Source organism: Mustela erminea, chromosome 15, assembly GCF_009829155.1.
Source record: "Mustela erminea isolate mMusErm1 chromosome 15, mMusErm1.Pri, whole genome shotgun sequence".
Taxonomy (NCBI): Eukaryota; Metazoa; Chordata; class Mammalia; order Carnivora; family Mustelidae; genus Mustela; species Mustela erminea.
Window position 1 is genome coordinate 51,661,419 of NC_045628.1, and position 19,896 is coordinate 51,681,314.

A 19,896-nucleotide genomic window follows, 5' to 3' on the forward strand; every position below is an offset into this window, starting at 1 on the left:
TTACACTGTTGATGGGAATGCAAGTTGGTGCAGCCACTTTGGAAAACAGCATGGAGGTTCCTCAAAAAGAGCTACTCTATGACCCTGCAATTGCACTACTGGGCAGTTCCTCGAAGATACACATGTAGTGACAAGAAGGGCCATATGCACCCCTATGTTCATTGCAGCAATGTCCACAATAGCTCAAATGTGGAAAAGAGCCTAGATGCCTTTTAACAGATGAATGGATAAAGAAGATGTGGTCCATATGCACAATGGAATATTATTCAGCCATCAGAAAGGATGAATATCCAACTTTTGCATCAACATGGATGGGAGTAGAGGAGATTATGTTAAGTGAAGTAAGTCAGAGAAAGTCAATTATCATATTATTTCACTTATTTGTGAAACATAAGGAAAAACACGGAGGACAATAGGAGAAGGAAGGGAAAAGTAATGGAGGGAGAAATCAGAGTGGGAGATGAACCATGAGAGACTATGGACTCCAGGAAACAAACTGAGAGTTTTAGAAGGGAGGGGGATGGGGGGATAGGTGAGCCTGGTGATGAGTATTAAGGAGGGCACAGATTGCATGGAGCACTGGGTGTTATATGCAAACAATGAATCATGGAGCACTATGTCAAAACACTAATGATGTACTGTATCTTGACTAATGTAACACAATTAAAAAAAAAAAAAGGCAGAGAAGATGCTAACTGAGAAGGGGGAGTAAGAGTAACAGGATGCAAGGGAGAGAATTTGTGGAAGATAATGGAAGTGGCAATCTCATAGTAATCGTGGGTGATGAATGTATTCAAGAAGAATCAGAGGTTCAAACTATGTATCAAAATGTCACAAACTCAGGGCACCTGGGTGGCTCAGTCAGTTAACTGACTGCCTTCACCTCAGGTCATGATCTCGGTGTCCTGGGATCCAGCCCTGAGTAGGGCTCCCTGCTGAACAGGGTGTCTGCTTCTCCCTCTGCTGTTTCCCACTGCTCATGCTCGCTCTCTCTCTCTCTCTCTCTCTCTCAAATAAATCTTCTTTAGAAAAGTCATAAATTCATAGAACATGAGGACAAAATTAGAGCAAGCATCAATCTCTAGAGAATATATGCCATGTTCATTTTTATAAATAATGTTTAGAAAGCACATACACAAATATTTACAGAAATAGTGCGAGGGTGCACTGGCTTTGGAGTCAGGCTCGTAGACTCTAACAAGTTGTCTAACATGCCTCAAGTTTCATGACTTTGTCTACTAGATGGAAATATTAATATCTGCCTCCCAGAGCTGGATCTGTTTATCAAGGTGATATATGTGACAGGTTAATCTCTACACAGTAGTCAGTCAATAAATGTTAGCTTTTTCCCAACTTAAATTATGTAAGTTCTTCAATAATAACAACTGGATAAAACATACCCAAATCACTGGATTAAAAATACTAATTTGTGGGCCTTTCCTAGTAAACCTAAGATCAACGTGATAGCACTTGGTGGCGGGGGAGGAGATGTTTGGAATTTTGCATTATATGAGTAATGTTAATTAAAATTTGACAAATCGTAAGGAGAGTCAAAATCTATAACCAACTTTTTTCATCAATTCTCTCTAGAATGCAGAATATTTTTAAATGACCTTTAACAGGCCTAATAGGAAGATGAACAAAAAATCAGAATTAAAGAACTATACCATGATAATTTGAAAACAACCCTTAGTAATTGATCAACTGTCTTAAGAGCAGCAAGGCAAAAGAGGACTCTAGAACAGGGCATTGGGTATAGGTAATAAATGTGCCACTTCATCACATGCAGAAACCAAACTCTATATTGGGCACAGTCTACATAATATGTAATTCTGCAAAAATAACATTGCAAATGAGAACTAGTAAAACTCATATGAATGTATTGCATGAATATCTCATTAGATAAGGAACTGTGTATTACTCAAACAGAATTTCACAGGACTGCTTGAAGGTCAGCATACAGGGCTTTGGGAGGGGCGGTGGACACTGGTCTAAGGAATGCGGTATAAAATAGTGTAGGAGGAGGGCTCCATGCAATCTCCAGCCATCACAGGGTCTCGTCTGGGACTGTACACTTGTACCTACACTAACATCTCAGCTAGGGTGCCAAGGACTAGGCAGAAAGGCTCCCTGTGGGTGTCAGCTACGCTGGCAACAGAAGTGCTTTTCTAAGACTGCTCTCCAATCGTTAAGAACCCTTTCACTATACAACAAACCTGTGGTTTGCTTCACTCCATTCTCAGCACCCTGGTTAGTAGAGCTGTGAGGCCACAGCACAACATCTCTCGTACAGTGGGTCCACTGCCAGTGCGAATGGTTCTCACCTTGTGCTTTCTAGGTTGCGTGGTCTGAAACTACCAGGAGTGATACAGGTGTCTACATCCACCTGCCCACTTTACAAGGAAAAATCTCATCCCACGAAGGGTTAATTTGTGTGTGTCTTTTAATAATAAAGTGTCTCTTATTTTTCTAATACATTTGCCATGAATCATTTTAAATAGCAAATATTTTCTCTAGATCCTTTTCATGTAGGTAGCAATAACTTTATATTAGATATGATTTAATACTATTCACATTTTGAATAAAGAGAACAGAGAAGGACTGACTGACCTTTAACTAGTTATACCTCATAAGTCTAGCTGGGAATCAAAATCCCTCTATAATTCCCTTCACCTTTCCATGTGAAATGTTTATTGAGCAGTTACTATATGCTCACATTGCCAAACATTAAATGATTGAAACAATTAAAATCCACCCCATTTCCCAAATCTCTATAAAGAGCAAATGAAAATATGTGGGAGCTATAAGAAAATGATTAAGTGATAAATATTACTTTTTGATCATAAATCAAACAACACCTTTACTGACCATATATTATAAGTGACAACATAGTATATTTATCAGAAGGCAACCTAAGGCAATTTATCTGTCTCACAACTCTACACACACACATATACACACAGACTTAGAAGTCAAAGAATCACAGATTTAAATTCTGGCTTTGTCAATGTACTAGCTGCAAACTTGAACAATGCATTTAATTTCCCTTAGCTTTAATTTCCTTGTTTATAAAATGAGAAACAGGGGTTCCTGGGTTAATCCTCTGCCTTTGATTCAGGTCATGATCTCAGGGTCCTGGGATCAAGCCCTGCATCAGGCTCTCTGCTCAGCGGGGAGCCTGCTTCACCCCTCTCTCTGCCTCCCTCTTTGCCTAATTGTGATTTCTCTCTGTCAAATAAATAAATAAAATCTTTAAAAAATGAAAAAATAAAATGAGGATCATAATACCACAAAGTATTAAATATTTATATATAAGATATATATATATATATATATATAAAATCTTTAAAAAATGAAAAAATAAAATGTGGATCATAATACCACAAAGTATTAAATATTTATATATAAGATAATATATATGTGTGTGCATATATATATATATATATATATATATATATATATGAATGAGGTAAGATAGCAGTCCACAACAATTGCTCAGGAAATACATGCTCCTTTCCCCATGTGCAAAGTTCTGTCCTGACAGCAAGGTTATGGTGTGCCCACTGAAAAGAATTATGAAGACTTCATAATATGCTACATTTTTACCCTCAAGGAACTACCATTTCAGTAGAGCATGAAAGATGGCCATTCATGAAAAGTTAATTCATAATATTTTAGTATACAGTATATAGAGGCTGATGGTGAGATGCCCACCATATTTAAAGGCAGATTCTAAACTGAAATTAGACAAGTAAAACTGTACCCCTAATGGTTGAGTTGTGCCGCATGTTGAGGGGGTTCGATACTAACGAGCATCAGCAACTCCAAACCCAAGGCACATGGGGAAAACCCCCTCCCAAACAGCAAGGCCAGACAGGACCGGGGATTGTAGCAATAGAGGTGTCTAGTTCAACTCTGAGGAGTTGAACTCACGTTCTGGTCAGTCAACTCAACAGCTGTAACTGTTGACCAAACTTCCTTTGTTCTGATACCGGGCTCACAAAATAGCCTTTTGATCGTAACTTGACTTCCTAGATAGGCTTTCATCCTGGGGAAAGGATTCACCTACCCATGGACACATGCTTTCCTTTCTGTTTGGAAGTTCTGTTTTCACTTTTCACTCCACACTGTAAACTATCAAATACCATAAGCTGCCATATGTTTCAACCACCAGAATCATTTCTCTTGAGACTGGACATCTCTGGGCACAAAGACAAAACTGAAGGAGGCTCTGGACTACCAAACCATGACCAGATCCTGGATCACGTAAGGTGGCATCTCCAGTCTTAGTAAATATTAATCAGCATGGTTTATGTTCCAGATTGGTACTTCAAAATTAAAATCCATAAGAAAATAGCACTAGGAAGAAACACCCTCCCTTCATGTTTTACCTATCTATCTATATGTATATATATCTATATAAAGATATCCAGGCATAGATAGATAGATAGATAGATAGATAGATAGATAGATAGGATAGATCTCTGGCCACAAGCTTGTGTCTTCCAACTATAAACCAAGAATGGTTATGTGATATACAAACCCAACACAGAGGTTTAAATAAACAAGTCCTTAAATAGCAAGGAAAAATTAACACATACTAATTCTGTTGTGTGACATCCTGATCAATCAACTGGTGTACTGTTTTGCTTTATCTATTGATATTTTATCTTGACAAGAGTCAAGAGCTGAAGTATCTTGTAGGCAGGAATTAGATTTATTTTCTTTATGTTAGTTTCACTTCCCTAGCCCTGAACATACACTTGAGTATTGATATGTTTTTTAACATATTATAAGTGTGATATATGAAATACCTTATAGATTAAAACATTTTTCATGTTTACTCAGAAAAAAAGTATGCAATGAATCAAACAAGTATCCAGGAATGTAGTAGTGGTCAAACCAGTCTGTTAATTGCAATATTAAAATCTCTCTCTCCCTGTCTCTTCCTCCACCTACCTCCTCTCTCTTTCTTCTTTCCTTCCTGCATTCCTCCCTCACTCTCATTCTCCATCTCTTTTTCTCCCTCAAAAGCTAGGATCCACCCAATCTTGAACATAGCACTTTTTCATGTACAAACAACTTGTAGAGAAACTGAAGAGAGTGAGTTTTCTTAAGACTAACAGTGAACAATCATGGACGGGCTGGAATATCGACCACAAAAGATTTTAATTACACTGATATCGATTGGGATAATGGCAATTTAATTATAGAAAAGAATAGAAGTTTTGTCCTCAAGAATAAAAGTTCTGGTTTTTGTTCCTTTGAGTTTCTTCACATAGTCTTTATGGAGAGAAGTGGAGTTTTTTGGGGGGGGGTATTTATTTTATTTATTTTTTCTCCTGGATGTTTCCTTAAAAATTCAGCCAAGTATGATAAATCAGATTGAAATTGGGGAGCATCTCAAATCTAGTTATCAACTTATTATTTGATTTGAAATGCTCAAGAGAGTATGCCGCTTATGAAGAGAAAGAACACAAGCATTTCTGACGTTGGGAAAGAAGACTTTGAAGACTTTGAAAGAATGCAAAGTGCCCTGAGGAATGTTGATTGGAATTCTATAAGGTATGAGAAATTTACTGCACATAAGTAAGGAATTGAGCATTTAGGAAATAATTGGAAAGGCTAGCATTGAAATTCAACTGAGACAAGTAGTAATCACAGCACTGAATTTAGAATGAAAGAGTTGAACGTGAAATAAAATACAAGAACACTCCCTAAAAGACCATTAAAGGCAGTGCTTCAGATGAGGGGGGTCTTAAAAAGTTTTTCTTGTCCATGATACAGTTTATCTTAAAACATCGTGTACTTCAAATCTGCAAGGAGGTGGATACTTCATTATGTTGTAGTATTACAGAATGTAAATATAGAGCCTTTGATTAAACACTACTTTAAGTGAAACCTATTTACCCAAGAGAAATCGATGTAGAACACCTGGATCTTTGAAAAGAATGGACTAGTCTAAAAACTTCTCATAACTACAAGTAACAACCTTTATGACGAGAATTTTTAAAAACTGGTCATCATTGGATGGAATTGAAATTTGCTTCAATTATGGATTTGGGGGTCTTTTAAAAGATTTTTTTAAAAGGTATATTTATTTTAGAGAGAGAAGGGACACAGAGGGGCAGAGGGAGAGGGAGAAGAAGAGACATAAACTCCCCACTGAGTGTGGAGCCCAACACAAGGGCTGGATCCCAGGAACCTGAGATCATGACCTAAGTCGAAATCAAGAGTTGGATTGCTTCACTGACTGAGCCGCACAGGCATTCCATGGATTTGGTTTTAATGGCATTTGTTAGAATAGGCTTGACCCCAAGTGAGACGAGATAGATAGATATACATATATTTTTTATAGTTATGTAGTTATTAACCATATTAAATTATATACTAAATTATAAGTGTGTGTATGTGTGTGTGTGTATGTATGTGTGTATATATATATATGTATACATATATATGTGTGTGTATATATATATATATATATATGATAGAAATAAAAATACAGGAGCACCTGGGTGGCTCAGGGGGTTGAAGCCTCTGCCTTCGGCTCAGGTCGTGATCCCGGGGTCCTGGGATCGAGCCCCTGCATCAGGCTCTCTGCTCAGTGGGGAGCCTGCTTCCCCCTCTTTCTCTCTCTGCCTGCCTCTCCACCTACTTGTGATTTCTGTAAAGTAAATGAATAAAATCTTAAAAAAAAAAAAAAGAAATATAAATACATGCAGGGCATGACAACTCATGAGGGAGAACATAAAATATTTTAAATATATTGCGCTCGCAAACTTCCTTCCCCTTTTAGCCCTTTCTAACTTTTAAACCTCACTGTATTTTGTTCTTTTATTTGGGTTTCTATTCCTTCTTTATTCCTTAAGTCATTTTAAGCATCTGTGTTTTATAATGTCTTTCAGATTTTTTACCCAAATTCTTAGTAGGTCACTTCTGGATCTCCACAGTGGATTACTTCCTCCTATGGTTTATAACTTTTACCAGGGGCTGTTTAACTCTAGGAGTTCTGTACTAGCCGGGTTGTAGAAAAATCCTGACAGAGGAGTGATACATTTGCTTCTTGAGGGAGATCCATGGGTTTTACCAGTGTGGGACTAATTTTTTTCCCTTAAGATTTATTTATTTACTTTAGAGCACAGTAGGGAGGGGCAGAGAGGAAGGGAGAAAGAGAATCTTAAGCAGACTCCCTGGTCAAGCATGGAGCCTGAGGCGGAGGCCAGGCTCAATCTCATGACCCTGAGATCACAACCTCAGCCAAAACCAAGAGTTGGATGCTCAACTGACAACACCACCCAGTCACCCCAAAGGACTAGACTAATTTTTATAATAAATTTCCTGGCTTGGGGAATTCCATGTCATGTCAAAATATCCACACATAGCACCACTGGTGGCTTTGTTAGCTCGTGGGAAATTTTGTCCCACCCCAGAGCTTCAAGGAGAGTACACAGAACCTCAGTGAGCAGGCAGCACTTTCAGGAACCAGTCTTATGCAAGAGTCTTAATTCAAGCTCCACATCTTACACAAGCCAAGGCTTCTACCTCCCATCCCCATATGGTTGTTAGAAACTCAGCCCCTGAGCTCCTATAACCAGGAGTGTTAGGTCCCAGTTTGCTGTGACATCAGCTGGGATACTTAGTGCTCTGGCTTTAATCACTGGTGTGGGCATTTGGGTTTCCCTTTTCTTTTTTTCCAAGCTCAGTGTTTACATATCTAAATTCTGTATATATTCCACTTTGTTCATATGCATTTAGATTTTTATTGCTACTAGGAAGAGGGCTATGTTAAATGAGTCTTCTGTGTTGCTAAAATCAGAAGTCTCCTGATAACGGGGAGAACAGATTTTTCATAAAAAAGCTGTCAAGAAGGAAAGAAAAACTCCCCAAGATTTTATTCAAAGTTGTCATGGCATATGTATTTAAAGCCCTTCAAAATTATAAGAAAATGTGAGTATGAGAAAATCTTATCTAAAAAGACTTATTTAGGTCTAGTACCAGCTATACACCCAACATGTTTTTCTTGTACCAAAAAAAGTAAAGACATCGGTGCTGTGGAAACATAAAAATGTGAATTGTTGGTGTAATTTAGTTCAATCCAAGATCTGGACTAAAACAGGAGACTTTTGTCGTTCTTACCAAGTGCCTATTATAAATCCCGTAACCCGAGAGAGGCCAGGATGCCAAAATGAAATCAGGTGGGGTGGTGGCAGGAAAGGATTACAAGGTACGAGATTAGAGTCTGGCCCTTTTTTAATAGAAGCTTTTAGGGAGTACACAGCAGCAACCAACCACCACCAAATACGTCAGTGAAGCATCCCCCAATGCCAGAACCACACAGAGGCAGTGGCAGCAGCAAATCAAAGTGCCAAGCAGGCAAAGAAAAGCCGGAGTCTGACACCAGGCGTGAGTGACAGAGCGGTGAGCAAGGTACCAGAAAGGCATCCAGGAGGCAAATCTGTTCTGACAGCATACTTGGGATGGTAAACAATTTTTGAAGTTCTAATCTGGCCTTTGGTTCCATCCAATGTTTAGGATGAGAAGCGCCCGATCCTTGGGCATAACCATAATTTACCTCAACAATGCTGGTTCTACTGCCGTCACAAGATGACCCCCAAGGTGCAGGCACCCAAAATACACATCAGCAGGATTTCCATCAGATACAGCTCAGGAAAGCCCTTTTTCTAATACTGACCAAGAGAGGACCAGACTTCCGTCCAATAAGTTTTTCATTATAATTAAATACATCACTTCCAGTAATCATACATATGTGTGTAACCCCCATTGAATGTGCAAATAAATGAACACACACACATATATATATATATATATATATATATATATATATATATATATATATATATATATATGTCAAAGCTTAAAGCTAGAAGAAACCTTGTGGAGCATATTTTCAAATACCTGAATTTACAGAGAAGGAAATTCAGGTCCACCACTTGATGTGGCTTGGTCAACTCTATTCCACTAGCTGGCAGCAGGGCAAATATGGCAGAACATATGCTAGGATTGAGTTTACTGACTCTCCAGTCAGTAGTCTTCCCAGCAGGGCAACAATGAATTTATAATTTCTGTAGACTTGTGAAGAGGGTTGAATTGATCATAATTCTCATAATCCTCAGCTATTGGTATACTGTCGCCTTAAGTCCATACAATACCTTTCCCTGATACTCTTTTAATTTTTTAAAAGATGTTTTCTCCTTATTCTCCATTTCCTATCCTCAACACAGGAATTCATTCAAATGTGACCAATATATGGTCTTGAATATATACATTTTCTTTGCCCATTCATCGTACACGTGCTTCAGTATGCATGAATGTGGTTTTAAGTTCCCTAAACGGTATGGACACAGTTCGAGTTCTTACTCCTCTTCCCAAAATCTACCTTTTAGGAACAGACCATTGTGCTGTATGTACTTCCAATTCATTGTTTCTAACCATTGCCTTAGTTAGTTACTAAATGTACACCACATTTTAGTTATCCACTACCACTGATAACAGAATTTAAGATCTTGGAGCTGTTGAATAATTTCCTATTAATGCCTTTTTCCCCCCTCTGAAATTCAAATGATCACTACAATCTACAGCCAGATTCTATCATCCAATAGGGGAGGTTTCCTTACAACGTATAAGTCCTTACAACATATAAGGTCTTATGAGCCTGAGCCTCCTGTTTACAACTTATGGAATCTTTTGCTCAATGTGCTTTTTCTTAAATATACCACTAATAGTTACAAACAAGAATGTGGGCTATGAACACATCATATCTAAATGGTGTGGGATATAAATTCTCTTTAAGATTAGAAATATGCTTTGCGTTAAGTTTACTTGTGTCAATTAGCACTAAATTTATTGGTTCAGCATAGAAAAAAAAGCTTTAAAATGCATGGGAACATTATTTGCCAATTAAAATGCTAAAAACGTAAGTCAATTAATGACTTTAGTCACAAATAAATAATGAGAAAGTATTCACAGTACAATGTGTGGGAGCAAATATTCAAAACAAACAACAAACTATTAGTGATTCAGTATCCCAAAGACTAAATATTGCTAAATATTACCAGACCCCCAACATGAAAAGAAAATAGTTTGTTTCTCTTAGTTAGGATACTTACTCACATCTTATTATGTATTCTGTCCAATAATGAATCTGTCCAGCACACAGCATGGAAGACTAAAAATTATGTCATCCGTATTTAAGAGTTACATTAACATTCTGCACGAACCCCACACACTGATTATCAGGAAAGCTGTGAGTTCTAAATGGAATCCCTTGTTTAACTGATGTATGACTTTAGTTTAGTCATCCAACCTCCTAAGAATATCCTGATCCTCTAACAAAGAGAGAAGGGACATGACCCACTTGACATAACCTGTTGTGATCATACAACCCAGTGACACTAAAGCACTGAGAGTCAAAATGAACTTCATTATTTGAATATTCATACAGAATGACTCATAACTGAAGCTGATGTGCTGACCACCAAGAAGGAAATATGAGTAATATGGAAACTGGTGCTTTGGGTGTTGGAGAATTCTCCTTTGTAGTTAACTTTCTTTTTACTGAAGTTGATGGGTCATGACTTAAGACTCATTAGGGTAGGGGAGTATTTAAAGACATAAGAAAATTATTTAGCAAGATTATAAGGCTAATACACTCTAAGCTGCCAATCCAGAAATGTTCCTGGCTACTCTTGGAATGTAGGGTTCTGTGTGCCTAATCACAGAAGGGGAAATATTCGTGGGGCACCTGGGTGGCTCAGCTGGTTAAGCATATGACTCTAGGTAACAACTCCAGTCATGATCTCAGGGTCTCAGATGGAGCCCCACATGGGACTCTGCACTCGGCTTGGATCCCTCCTTCTCCCTCCCTCTCTGCCCCTTCCCCTGCTCATGCTCACTCTCTCTCTCTTTCTCTCTCTCTCAAATAAATAAATAAAATATTTAAAAAATAAGAAGTGGGAAATATTCCACTGAAATGACAGAGCAAGCTTGAAGCTGTCTACACAAAAAGAATATCTCTAGACTACCCACCCTTCAAAACATACATACACACACATTCACAAGCGCTCACACGCTCACATGCGCACACAAGCACACACACACACACGAATTAGGGGTAAAAAATCAAGTTCCAAAAAACAGCTTAAAAGCACGAATGGGATAATGCTGGTAATAAAAATGATGTGAGACAAAACAAACTGAGGGTTGCTGGGGGGAGGGGGTTTGGGAGAAGGGGGTGGGATTATGGACATTGGGGAGGGTGTGTGCTTTGGTGAGTGCTGTGAAGTGTGTAAACCTGGTGATTCACAGACCTGTACCCCTGGGGATAAAAATATATGTTTATAAAAAATAAAAAATTAAAAAAAAAATGATGTGAGAAAAGGTGAGAGGCTTGGAGGACAGATCCAGGAGATAAAGTGCACATTACAATGAATTTCAAAAGAGAAGCAAGAAGCAATGAACATGTAAATAGTACCAAAAACAAATCTACCAGTAAAATAAAGAATTGGATTTGCAAGTTGAAAAGACTTACTCCTTGAAGAATTCAAGATAGGATACTCCTTTCTAGATCTATCTTGGCAAAACATTTGAATTATAAGGCTTTTTAAAAAGCCAATAACCATAAAAATAGGAAAAACTAAACTTACCTACAAAAAATTAAGGGGTAGGCCATAAGAAGTAAGAGGAGAAAAAAGTATACAAATTTTCTACCTTACACTGTGTATGTAAAATAGCCATTTGGCCGATTAAAATTAGAAAAACCCAAATTCAGAAAAGTTTTTCACTTAAAGGTAATAATAAATACAGTATAAAGAAGTTGCATGGCTTCCAAATCATTAATGACAAAACGAGGAAGAAAATGTCATCAGAGAAAAATGAAAGTATAAAAGTAAAAAAGTGAGAGATATGGCACAAAAAGTATTAGAACAGCATCAGATTACTCCCCTATAATAGTGGTACCCAGAAAAAAGAACAGAATACCAGATACAAATTAAGAAGACAGCAATTCAAATTCCCTCCACCAAGATATGATTCATCTGTTAGAATGAATGCTATTCAACAGTAGATGGATGGATGGTTGGATGGATGGACAGAAAGACAGAAGATGGATAACTATTAGATTATTAATATGGGGTATGTTCATGTAGGGATGCTGCTGTAGGGAGAGGGAATGGGAAAGAAAAAGATACATGGCATCTTCTTAAAATGCACACACACAGGGCACCTGGGTGGCTTCGTGGGTTAAAGCCTCTGCCTTTGGCTCAGGTCATGGTCCCAGGGTCCTGGAATCGAGCCCCACATCAGGCTCAGCGGGGAGCCTGCTTCCGCCCAACCTCTCTCTACCTGCCTCTCTGCCTACTTGTGATCTCTGTCAAATAAATAAAATCTTAAAGAAATACATATACTCAAAAAAAATGCACATACACAATTTTACTTCTGTATTAAGACAAATTGTATTTGTGGGAACATGTATAAATTAACATGTAGAATCCTCAATAAAAAGATACTTTTCTAGAAAAGAATTTCTAAAACTGTCTCAAGAAAGAGAAAATGTGAATAGATCTATAACCAAGAAGTAAGTTGGAAAAAAAAAGTTATAAAAATTCCTGAAAACATACCGAAGATTAGCACAGCATCCTTGTAATAGATACAAAAATACTGAGTAAACAGAAGAAATATATATAAATAAGAATTCTTCAAATTAAAAACTTCAGCTCATCAAAAGGCACTGTTAAGAAAACAAACAAGCAAATAAACAAACAAAAGCCACAGAAAGAATAACACAGACATCTGTGAAAGGACTTGTATCAAGAATTATATAAGAGATGGTATTAAATCAATAATAATAATAAAATACAAATAAATGGGCAAAGGCTTGAAAAGACACTTCACAAAAGAGGATAAATGACAACAGGCATATGAAAGAGGATGGGCATCATTCTTCATCAGAGAAATGCAAATTAAAACCACAATGAGATTTCACTTCACACCCACTCGAATGACAAAAAGACTGATAATACCAAGGGTTGGTGATGATGTGTAAGAACTGTCTTTCTTACTCATTGCTCATGGAAATACACAATGGCACAATCACCCTGGAAAATGATTTGGTAGTTTCTTACCAAGCCTCAGTTATGGGCCAGTAACAATACTTCTGGTGTATTTAAAAAAGAAATGATAGTGTATTTCTATAAAAATGGATGAGCACAGGGGCACCCGGGTGGCTCAGTCAGTTAAGCATCTGCCTTCAGCTCAGGTCATGATCTCAGGGTCCTGGGATCCAGTTCACATCAGGCTCCCTCTCCTCCCCACCCCAGCTTGTGCTCGCTCTTGCTTTCTTTCTCTCTCACTCTCTCTCTGAAGTAAATAAATAAAATCTTTTAAGAAAATGGATGAACACAAACTTACACAAAAACTTTGTTCACAAGGGACCAAAAAAAAAAAAAAAAAAAAAAAAAAAAGAAAAGAAAAGAAAGAAAGAAATAGTCCAGGGACGCCTGGGTGGCTCAGTTGGTTAGGCAGCTGCCTTCGGCTCAGGTCATGATCCCAGCGTCCTGGGATCGAGTCCCACATTGGGCTCCTTGCTCCGCAGGGAGCCTGCTTCTCCCTCTGACTCTGCCTTCCACTCTGTCTGCTTGTGCTCGCTCTCGCTCTCTCTTTGACAAATAAATAAATAAAATCTTAAAAAAAAAAAAAAAGAAAGAAATAGTCCAAATGTCTATTAACTCCTACATAAAGAATAACATATCAATGTAATAGAATACTCCTCAGTAATTAAAAGAGATGATTACTAATACAAACAACAACATGGATGAAGTAAAGAAGCACTGTATTTAGTGAAAAAAGTTAGAGACAAAAGACAGCATACTGAATAATTTCATTCATACGAAGTTTAAGAAGGGGCTGCAAAGTGACATGAGGGAATTCTTTGGGGTAACAAATGTTCTACTGGGGTGGTAGCCATAAGAATGCATTCATGTGTCTAAATCCATCAAATATCATGTATGCAAGATCCAAAAATTTTCCTCTATTTAAATTATACTTCAATAAAACTTAGTTTAGGAAAGACCACATATAAAAAAACAAAGAAGCAAAACTGGCGTATTATATTAATGCAGAAAACTTAAAGAACATTCGATGGTTAATAAAATACAACTGAATCTCTAAGAGTTGAAGTGATAAAATTAACAATGGTTTTAGCTATCATTTATTAAGTGCCTTCTGTATACCAATTGCTAACCTAAGCCCTTTTCAACATGATCCTTTTTAATCCCCGTAAAGACAATGACACTACTGGTTCTTTTCCCCATTCTTTCCTACCAAAATTCTGTTTTTGTGCAAGTTCCCTGCCCTTCCCACAGAGCCATGTGCTTCAGGGGATCATGACTCCTCCTTTGCCTCCCCTGGGTGGCCCAAGGTCTATCCAACACTCCCTGACAAAGACTGGTTCAGGAATGGGCAAGTGATCAATTCTGACCAATGAGATATAAAAGAAAATCCAGTGAGATGCTTCTGGGAAAGCATCTTCCCTGTAAAGCAAGCCATATGAGATTATTATCTTTCTTCTCCTGCTTGACATTGTCACACCTGGGTGCAATGGCTAGAACTGCTGCAGCCATCGTGTCATCTTGAAGCCCTTATGTAGATATTTGCACATAAAAACAGCCCAAGTGACAGTTATAAATAGTCCCCTTCACAAATGAAGAAACTGACCCTCAGAGGTTTGATAACTTGCCTGAGGGGACACGGTAACTGAGTGGTAAAAACAGGATATGTCTAGCTCTACCTCAGTCTGAAATTAATGTTCTCCAATACTCCTTACTGTCTCTACTCAAGTTGATGTTAGTGCTAACATAAACTTTTCATGCTCAGAAAGCTCTACAAATCCTAGTCTACTGCTTTTTTTACTACATTGTGGGGGCAGATATTGTTACTACATTCGGGTAAGAGTAAGATTAACTTGCAACTGCTTTTCTTGTCTTTTCTGTACAGACCATCTCTTCAGGCTCTCTCTGTATGATCAGCAAGACTCAGGTCAAATGCCACCCCTAGAAAATCTTTCTTGACCTGTGATGACTGTATTACACTTTCTCTCTTTTGTCTTCCTTGCCTCAAACACATGCCTGCCCCTGTGAGCTGCTGTCTTAGTCCTCTTCTATTCCAGCACAAAGCGTTGTGCCTGGTGTATCACAGATAATTAATGCTAATGGAGAAGTTGTCCTTACAGTCCTTAGCACGTGAACTTCAATATTGAATCCTTATTTAAAACAGCTTTATAATGTTTACTGTTGAAGGACTGCAAGTCTAGCCTCTTCAAAAAAGTTGCAAGTTTGAAATGAGACCCTGGAATACACGATCTCTGGCCCATGCTGTCTTCAAGAGTCTATTTCTGTGTTTCTATTCAAGAACGAGGATGTAAATTGTCTTTTATGATGTCTACCAAGGTGCTTGGCACAGGCAATATTTGCCAATCACTTGAATATTTGAAAGAAAAAGTAATGTTCATGTTGTCACATCTTGACATTTCTAATGCTTTCAAAAAGTCATTCTGTAGTGATGGAAATTATGAAAGGAAAATGAGGAAAACAATTTGTCCAAATTGGTTCACTGCATCAGTGGGAGGCAGACAAGAAAGAATATATGCACCTGGGTGGCTCATTTGGCGAGCCCTCAACTCTTGATTTTAGCTCAGGTCATGATGTCAGGGTCATGATGTCAGGGTCTGGAGACTGAACCCCCACATCAGGCTCTGTGCTGAGCACAGAATCTGCTTAAGATTCTCTCTCTCTCTCTCTCTCTCCCTCTGCTCCTTTCCCCATTCTCTCTCTCTCAAAAAAAAGTAAGTATATCTTTAAAAGAAAAAGAATATATGTATCAAAATACAAATCTATAATCTCCCAAAAGATAGAAATATTAGAAGCATTAAAAAATATTAAAAGCAGTATTATAAGCATAAGTTTGAATAAAGAACACAGACAATTTAGGTGGAACATTAGAAAGTGATAACATCTTTCCCGGATCCCCCAAGCTCCAGAAAATGGATAAACAGAGGTGGTATAGGTTAGGAGATGTCAAAAACCATGTCTCACTGGCCAGGTATCTATTTTGTAAATAAACCTGTATGGAAACACAGACACACCCTGTTGCTGATGTACTGTCCACTGGCTGCAGTGGCAGAGCTGTGCTGTGGTGACAGAGACCATACTGCCCATGGGTGTAAATACTTATTATCTGGCCCTTTAAAAGCAAGGCTGCAGAGCCCCTAGGCTAACCTATATACAAGTGTCACATTATTACAGGGGCGTTTCATCACAGTTAAGACACATTCTAGAAGATGTGGGAGAGTTATGTTTGACACAATTAGGATTAATCAAGAACTTTCGATAGCTTCAAGGGAACAATTCTAAGAGTGTAGAGAGAACAGGCAAAGCCTAAGCATTTACTGAATTACCCAAAATGGAAATTTGTCTTTAAAATGCCAAGCGGCCTGTTTCTCTTCATTAGAAAACAGTCTCGGCTACATGTACAGTATGGATTCATCACAGCAGCAACATTCTAATTGCAGGCTGTGAAGAGTTCTAATTGAAATAAGATTAATGAAGAGCCATGCCAGCCTCCTACAATATCACAATCTGTAGGAACACTTAGCTTCTGTGAGTCATTTTCCTCCCCAAAATAACTCAGATTAAACAGCAACTTCCAAACTAATGGCAACATTTCCGTCCAGATTTCTTTTTATGTCTTGCATCATGTTCCAGGATACAGCACACGGAGCAGGACTCATCTTCTGCCATCAGCTAATGTTGTTAAATGTCAGGCATTTAATAAAGTTAAAGGGCAAAAAAGTTTTAAAGAATTTATTCTGCCTAGCAATCAGCCCTTGAGAAGACTCAGGAAAACTCATCGCTTTATTGACTGGAGGAGAATGAGAAATTTTCTCATCAGGTTCTGAAAACATCACCTAATGCCTGGAGAAATTTGAAAGCCCTATGAACGATGTTCTGGTAGGTGTATGCTTGCATACTTGTGTGTGTACGTATGAATGTATCCATTTAGGAACACTCATGAAATAGAATAGTGAATGTACTCTTGTGTATCCCAAATGTAGAGTTTGCCTAACAGAAAAGTGGGTTAAATTCAGGTGTTTGAGAGCCAGGGCACAATTCCTAACAAGAGCTGCTGGTATGTTCCAGCTGCCCAAACATCGGCCAAAGGGTGGGAAACAGCAGAGCCCTATAAACCTCAAACCGGGAGGAAGGGTTCTCACTGTGATTTCTCCAGTGTCCTTCAGGGAGGGAATCTCCTCAATGTTCCTACTCTGTTCTACCACTGGACTCGAAGATGAAAAGATGAGGTTTATCTCCTTTTATTGCCTCAATCTCCTTTTTATGTATATTGTGAGTGGGAGGGAACTGGTAGAAATTGAGGGGAAAAATAACAATTTCAAAATGCCATCTTAGAGTGTAAAAAATCAAACTTGCTAAGAAAAAAGGGTAGAAAGTGTTAGCAAAGTCAAGTTCCCTCCCCAAATGAGTTCCAGTCTAAGACAGACATTAGAGAACTTTAGTATAAGTATGTATAGTTAAATCTTAAAACATTTTGGGTGTCCTCCTTGTTTTCAGTACACACCATAAACTAATGTCTCCATTAGCTCTCTTAAAATAGAAATTCTATAAGGAGTGGACTTATTTTAATGAAGTATGTATACGGAGCAAAACAGCACTGACTGCCTCCCTTTCTACTCCAGTAGCAAATTCAGGAGGAAAAAAAAATATATATATATATATATATATATATATATATATATATATATATATGGAACTATTTTTAAAGCCTCTGGAGCAAGATGCCACAAGCCTGAGAAATTGTTTCCTCTGATCTCTTGAGTTTTAATGACTAGCTAGCAGCATTCAATTACAAACTGGTCATTAACAAGAAATCTAATTGCTATTAGCAGACAGGTAAACAACTCATATCGGCATCTTGACGTGCACAGAGGGCCATTTTATAGTGTCAAGTGAAATGAAAGTTTTCCTTATGACAAAATAAATAACATCACCGTATTTATAAAATGACATTGCCTTGTCTCTTCATATATATAGTAATATACGAATAGCTATAAACAATAGTAGTGAAGTAGATGATACCTTATTTTTCACATTTTTTAGTTAACAATGCAAACAAAGCTGCCAAACAAGGTAAAAATCCTATTTTCTAAGAAGTAAACTCCTACCATCATCTAGGGTTTCAAAAACTTAAGCTGCCAAAGGTAATCAGGAAAGAGTTTACCTATGAATATCTCCTGCTATTTAAAATATAAATATACATATATACTAAATTGCATTGTCAAATGTATTTAAATGTTATGTAACTTTATTAAACCAGAAAAAAGGGAAGTATTAAAAAAATGAATGGAGTGGGGCACCTGGGTGGCTCAGTGGGTTAAAGCCTCTGCCTTCAGCTCAGGTCATAATCCCAGGACCCTGGGATTGAGCCCAGCATCGGCTCTTTGCTCAGCAGGGAACCTGCTTCCTGCCCTCCTCTGCCTGCCTCTGCCTACTTGTGATCTGTATCAAATAAATAAATAAAATCTTTAAAAAAAATGAATGGAGAAAGGGTAAGTTTAAGATAACAAAAGATTCTGTGTTTTGATTTCAACATGGTTTCTGAAGAAGGTTAAGAACCTTCTATAAAAAGATCCAGATTGGTTATTTTGTCTGGAGTGCCAAAGTTACTCTTTGTCTATATGGACTTACCCAGAGTGATTTTGCATCAAATTACAGCTTATCAGTTAGGGCTTAAAAACACACAACACCCTGTCAGCATCATCAAACACCATCCTGAATCTTTTCCTCTCTAGGTAGAAGAATTACAGCTGTTAGTTTCAATGTACAAAGAAAATCTCACCCTAAAATTCATCAGGAACCCTAGTCAAACAAACAAACAAAAAGGCCTAATATTATAAGCACGTTCTTTATCAACATATCAATCCCGTATCATTGAAGACCAGGTGGCAGGATAGAAGACATACTTGGAAGTTCACTAATAATTTAAGACTCCTACAGCATTTTTCTGTAATTGAGTCTTAGTGAGAAATTAAATCTTAGTGAGGAAAAAGATAAGCATTGAATTCTATTACCGTCATGATCAGATTTGAAAAAAACTAATTTTTACTGGGAATTAGTTTTTAAACAATAGACTTCTAAGTATTAAAGAGGAAGAAATCATAAAGTCATGTAGTGCCAAAGCCATCTCAAACGTGCTCCTCATAAGTCCTCAATACTCTGTACCTTTGGCGCAGAGGAAGGAGTGGGCTGACCAGATGACACTCACTCTAAAAAGTCCGCAGATTCCCCCCACCCCACCCCACGACCCCCAGACACACAGTTCCTTCTTTCAGCAACTAACAGCCCCGTGGTGAAGAAAATACGTAATAATCAAGTTCTTTCTTGTCTCTAGTCTAAATCCTTGCCACTTTGCAAATCCATTTTCTCTTGTTTCTCTTTGGAAACAGAGAACAGCTGGTTGTCATCTTCCAAATACTGTAACAATCCCTTATATACTTGAAGATAGTCATTAAGTCATCCTGTCAGCCTTCTCTTTTGAGAAATTCAAATTCCTCTTTAACACAAATTATCAAAAAAAAAATTGCCACCGCCTTGGACATGAAAAGTATTACTGCATCGACGTTCTCTGTAAACCCCACTTTGTTTCTAGAACGGCTCCTTCTCCAAAAGCAGAAGCACGCTGCCTTGAGGAGTTGGGTTCCGCCGGCTGTCTACACCCTTCTTACAACATAACGTCGCAGGTGAACTAGGGTTCTCCAACAACCTCCCACAAACACTTTGCACTTCTCAGGTAAACTCGTGTGCCTCT

At 38.0% G+C, this 19,896-nt stretch overlaps 1 long non-coding RNA gene across 1 annotated transcript in view; it reads right to left on the reverse strand.

The window, feature by feature from the left end:
* Nucleotides 1-1,158: 1,158 nt before the first annotated feature.
* Nucleotides 1,159-19,896, reverse strand: part of LOC116574456 — a 44,370-nt gene continuing 25,632 nt past the window's right edge. Inside the window, exon 4 of the long non-coding RNA XR_004279321.1 lies at nt 1,159-1,277. This is a non-coding gene — a long non-coding RNA (uncharacterized LOC116574456). The remainder of the gene's footprint in view (nt 1,278-19,896) is intronic.